The following is a 5,914-nucleotide window of genomic DNA, read 5'->3' as shown; positions in this document are numbered from 1 at the left end:
TCCTGCACCCCTCGCCCACCTCCTCAGAGAACGGGGGCGAGGGGGTCAAGGACAAGCGCTGAGGGGAGCAATCTCAGGTCAGCACGGGCAGGGCCCAGACTGTGCCTGGGGTCAGGGTGAGGACCAGACGGAGGTCCCCTGGCATCTAGGTCAGCCCCTGTCAGGAGCCCTGGGGAGCGAGGTACACGGACCTCCCCTGGGGTCTCGGGGTTGAGGCCTCCGTGTGGGGGTCCGGCCTCCCGGTTCACAGAGGGAGGGTCCCAGGACCTGCAGGCCTCATGGTGACGGCCGGCCGTGGGGGAAGACAAGGTGACTCCGGGCCCCACAGCAGTCAGTCCTGGGAGCCCCAAGGTGCGGGGTGACCACCAGCGGTGAGGACTGACTTCCACATCTTCTGGATCTGAGACACTCATGGGGCTCCATGTCATGGCAGAGTCTCAGGTTGGCAGAAGGGGTCCAAGACCTTCCCAGAGTCAGTGTGAGGACCCGGAGGGAGATTGGGGGACCCTGGACCCCAGAACAGTGTCCATCAGGCAGGCCTCCTTGGGGTGGGGGAGGGGAAGGTCATCATACATTGTGTTTTCTAATTTCTGCATCTGGGTCTGAGAGACTCTGGGGGTTTGATAGAAGGAGCAGGGCTTCAGATAGCAGAAAGGGGACCCCAGGTCCTACTGCTGTCAAGTTGAGGACACTGAGGAAGAAGTAGGCGACCCTGGACACCAGAATACTCAGTCCTTGGAGGATGAGAGGGCGGGGTCACCACAGGTCACCTGACTTCCACATCCAGGTTTAACAGTCTTGGGTTTGGTGTAAGGAGCCGCACCACAGGTAAGCTAAGGGAGCATTGAGGGCACCCTGGATCCCACAATGTAGGGGACCCCATAAAAGCTCATCCCTGCTCTCAGCCCTGGAATGCTCCAGGGAGAATGACCTTGTGTGGTGTCCCTTGACTTCAGCATGCGGGTCTGAGCAAAACTGGGAACTTGATAAAAAGTGTACAGCCATGCTTCTGTATCTCTGGATCTATTTTGTTCATCAGTTTATTTGTTCATTAGATTCCACATATGGGTGATATCATGCAATACTATAGCCCATGGATACAGACAATAGAGTGATGAAGGACTTGGAGGGGCAGGTGCCAGGTAAAGGGAGTAAATGGGGGGAAAATCAAACAAACAAAGGGAACATCTGTAATTCTTTCAACAATAAAGATAAATTTTTTAAAAAGTGTAGGGCCTCAGGTCCACAGATGGGATGCAGAGGCACTGCCCAGAGTCAAGGTGCTTTTCCTGACTTCTGCATCCAGGTTTGACAGGCTCTGGGGTTAGGTGTAAGGAGCAGGGTCTCAGGTGGGCAGAGGGAAGGGTCAAGGTGAGGACCCCAAAGGAGGACTGAGGGAATCCAGGAACCCTAATCAGAGGGGAGTCCACAGAAGTCTGCCCTGCTGAAAATCTTGGGAGGCCCTGTGGTCTATGACTATGCAGAGAGGAACCACAGAAGCCCAGACCTGATGTCCGCCTTGGGAATTCAGGGGGAACAACATATGCAGCAGAGGGGAGGACCTGGGTCTTGCACAGAGTCCAGGTGAACATGCAAAGGGAAGACTGAGGGACCTGGGACCCCACAACAGAGATGCCCCATGTTACCCCTACTGTGAACCCTGGGAGGCCGCAGGTCGATGACCACATGCTTTCTTCCTGACTTGGGCATCTCAGGTTGACAGAGAGGAGGTTCCAGCTCCAGCCCAGAGTCACCGTGAGGATTCTGTGGGAAGATGAGGGGACTCCAACCCCTGAGGGCTGAGCGGTCAGGCTCCAGGTAGGCAAAAGAAAGGCTGCAGGGATCTCCCAGGATACAAGGTAAGGACCCGAGTTAGGGCTCAGGAAGCTCCCTAGCACACCTTGAAGTGTGCCTGAGGTTTGCCAGTGTCATAAGTGTCCCCAGTGTGCCTGTTCCTGCCAGCAGCACCTAGAAGCCTCATGGTAGGGATGTCGATTTGGATTGCTTCTAGACTTCTTCCTGAGGAGGTGAGGGCATTGTCCTGAAGGAGCTGGGTTCATGGCAACAAGGGGAGGTGTCCCAGGCACTGCTGGTAATCCAAGTGTGGGTCTTGAGGCAGGATAAGGGTACCTCCCACCCCAACAAAAACAGGGACCAGATGGCTTGGGCCCTGCTGGTGCAACTGGGTCGCTGGAGCATGATATGTGATGTGGTGTGTCTTTTTAAAAAAATATATGTTTATTGATTTCAGAGAGGAAGGGAGAGGGAGAGAGGGATAGAAACATTAATGATGAGAGAATCATTGTATCGGCTGCCTCCTGCACACTCCCTACGGGGGTTAGAGCCCACAACCAAGGCATTTGCACTTGAGTGGAATCAAACCCAGAGCCCTTCAGTAAGCAGGCTGATGGTCTATCCACTGAGCAAAACCAGCTAGGGCAATATGTTGTGCCTTGAAGTCCACCTTGGAGGTCTCAGAGAGATGGAGGACATGGCCTGCAGTATTCATTCTCCATTCAGCAGAAGGGAAAGGTCCCCGGCACTCCACGAGTGAACATGGGTAGCTTGGGCAGGAAGGAGGGTACCACACTCCAGACAATGGGTGCCCTGAACCCAATCTGTGCTGCTGTCAGCCCTGGGAAAGGCCTGGCATGGGTCTGCAGAGGGGGTTCCTCCTCATGTTTGTCTCAGGGCACTCAGGAAGGACAGGGCCTTGGTCAGAGGGGATGGCTTCAGTTCATGAAAAGAGGAGCTGAGGTTGTGGAAGGGTCCTAATGGTCTGAGTGCTTTCTGTGGAAAGCTGCAGCTATGTGCTCCCTGAGAAAACAAGAGAGCCTTCAGCATCAGGGGGTGTCCTGTCCTCAGCATCCAGATTCCCCAGGCACGGTACCTGGGTGTGATATGCACTCCCTTTCCACATGCCTGCTCCTCATGAGCATTTCTCATTGAGGACAGTTATTCAGGGTGAGGACAGTTATTCAGGGTGGATTCAGATCCAGGCCTAGCCAGGAAGAAAGGCAAGTACCCTGAGGCCAGACTAAGGGAACTCCGTACCTGGAACAGATGGGCCCAATCCCTGGTATCAGTTGTGTGGGAACCTGGGCAGGGGTGGGGACAGATGGAACTCCTATTCAATTTTGTCTCAGAGTTCTCAGAAAGGCGAGGTCCTTGGTTTGAGAGGACACATTGGACCATCTCCAGGATTCAGGTGTGGTCAACAGAGCGAGGAGTCCCAGATCCTGACAAGAATCAAGGTGAAGACCCTGAGGGAAGAGAGGGGAATTCCCCATCTTAAGAACAAAAAGAGGGCTTCACGGAAATCTGCCTTGCGCTGAGTGTTAGCCTTGGAAAGAAGGGGCTGTCAGCCTGAACCCCTCCTCATTTGCAGGTCTGTGTTCTCAGCGACAGGATGGCCTTGGTCTGAAGTTCTGCACTCAGGTAAGCTGGGGCAGGATTCCAGGGCTTGCCAGGAATCAAGGTGAGGATTGAGGGGAACCAGAGCACATGGGAACCCAGACCTACCCTGACTATTCTGTCAGCAATGGGGAAATTAGGATAGTGCATGGACTGGTTGGGCAACCTTCCTACTCCCTTATCTAAGGGAAGTGAAGCCTAAGTAGAGTGGGCTCAGTCAGCAGAGAGAATTCTCTGAAATCCTGCAGGGTGTCATGGTGAAAAAAGATGGGAACCTTATCCCAGGATAGATGGACCCAAATCTTCAGTCACCCCTTCTTGATCCTCTGGGAGAGGGACCAGATGTGGGGCCCCTTCAGTTTCTTCTCTTATGTTGTGGTATTTGGTCTTGTTTTGGGAGTTTAGCTTCAGGCCAGCAGAAGGCAGGTGAGGGGACAGGTCCTGGCAGGGGAAAGGTGAGGATCCTGAGTGTGCAAGGAGGGGACCTCCCACCCACAACAGAGGGCACCTCACAAAGTCCCACTGCCCCTCCTGTCAGCTCTGCAGTTCCAGGGCTGTGCTTGTCATGTGCATGCTGAAGTGCCCCTTTGTCCCTCTTGCAGGGTCTCTGGGTTTCAGGATGTGAAGGCCTTGGTGTACACTACATATTCTCAGGTCACAGAGCAGCAGAAGGCCAGTCAGTGCCAGGAGTTAAGGTGAAGTGCTCACCATGACTATGTCCCCAGGAGCTCCCCAACCCAGGTCAGACATCACCACACCCCTCCATCAACTACAGAACCCTGTGCTGTGCCTTCTGTACCCTGAGCAGTCATGTCACTTCTGACTTCTGGTTCTTAGTGGACAGGCTAATCAGGAGTGATCCATGTGAGGCCCATGAGCACCCCTAAAAGGGAGACCCATAAGTCACCTTTGTCAGAACTGCCTAGGGTTCTTTTTTTCTGCTGAGGCCCCTCACACTCCCTCTATCCCCTAGTCACATGGGTCCTCATTGTCCACCTTCTGTCCACACTCGGTCACTTTTCCAGTACAAGTCATCATGCCTGGCCATTATATGAGTGAGCTCTGCAATCTTGAGGAAGACCATCAGTACCCAAAGGAGAACCAGGACCCTGGTGGAGGTGCAGCTGTTCTAGGCTATACAGGAAGAGGAGGAAGAGGCCCTGTCTCTCTCCTCCTCTCTATCTTCCTCCCCCTCAGTCCTGCTTTTAGACAGCCTAGAGCCGTGGTCGGCAAACTGCAGCTTGCGAGCCACATGCGGCTCTTTGGCCCATTGAGTGTGGCTCTTCCACAAAATACCACAGCCTGGGCGAGTCTATTTTGAAGAAGTGGCGTTAGAAGTTTAAGTTTAAAAAATTTGGCTCTCAAAAGAAATTTCAATCGTTGTACTGTTGATATTTGGCTCTGTTGACAAATGAGTTTGCCGACCACTGGCCTAGAGGAGGTGTTTGCTGCTGAGACACCAAGTCCTCCCCAGTGTCCTCAGGGTGCCTGCCCCTCCTCCCATGCCTTGGCAGCCTTTCGGTGGAACCAATCTGAAGATGAGAACTCCAGCAGCCAAGATGAGGATGGTCCAAACACTAAGGGGGTCCCTGAAGATGATGCTGATTCTTTGCTCCAAAAAGCATTGTGTTCATAGATGACAGAAATGGTGGAGTTCCTGCTCCTGAAGTATTGTGCAAAAGAGCCGACCACAAAGGCAGAAATGCTGAGTAGCGTCATCAAAGAACACTAGGACCACTTCCCTGAGATCTTCAGTGTAGCCTCTGAGTGCATGCAGCTGGTCTTTGGCATTGATGTGAAGGAAGTGGGCCCTACTGCCCACACCTATGTCCTGGCCACCTCCTTGGGGCTCACCTATGATGGAATAGTGAGCGATGGGCACAGATATCCCAACACTGGCCTCCTGGTCACACTTCTGAGGGTGATTGCTGCGGAGGATGATTGTGCCCCTGAGGAGAAAGTCTGGGAAGCACTAAATGTTATAGGGGTGCATGATGGGAAGGAACATTGGATCTATGAGGAGCCCAAGGAGCTCATCACCAAAGTTTGGGTGCAGGAACAGTATCTGGTGTACCGCCAGGTGCCCAATAGTGACCTGGCATGCTATGAGTTCCTGTGAGGTCCCAGGGCCCATGCTGAGACCACCACATTGAAAGTACTCAGGTTTTTGTTCAGGGTTAATGACAGGGATCCCCTTTCCCTACCATCCCTGCCTGAAGGGCCTGAGTGCAATGAGGACCACTATGCGTGAGCCAGAGTTGCATCCAGGCATATTTCAGGCCCATGTGCATCAGCTTTTTTTTTTCCCCTGGGAATAAAATTAGGCCCATTTTCCACTCTGTTTGAGGAAAGAGCAGACAATGTTCTACATAGTGAGGCCCAGGGCGAGTTGGGGGAACAACGGCTGTAGCATCTTTGGGTTCCTATAAGGGGTGAAATGAATGAAAGCATTTGTTTGGATAAAAGAGCAGCTTGGACAGAGGGAAAGAGTTGTTCCTAG

At 53.2% G+C, this 5,914-nt stretch overlaps 1 pseudogene across 1 annotated transcript; it reads left to right on the top strand.

The window, feature by feature from the left end:
• Positions 1–5,050: 5,050 nt before the first annotated feature.
• On the top strand, positions 5,051–5,665 carry LOC307095378 (melanoma-associated antigen 10-like; annotated as a pseudogene). The gene has a single exon. The product of its transcript is annotated as a melanoma-associated antigen 10-like (transcript).
• The last annotated feature ends 249 nt before the right edge of the window (positions 5,666–5,914 follow it).

Source organism: Cnephaeus nilssonii (genome assembly GCF_951640355.1).
Source record: "Cnephaeus nilssonii genome assembly, chromosome: X".
Lineage (NCBI taxonomy): Eukaryota > Metazoa > Chordata > Mammalia > Chiroptera > Vespertilionidae > Cnephaeus > Cnephaeus nilssonii.
The sequence above is the reverse complement of the archived record's forward strand: the minus strand, read 5'-3'. Positions and strand labels throughout refer to the sequence as shown.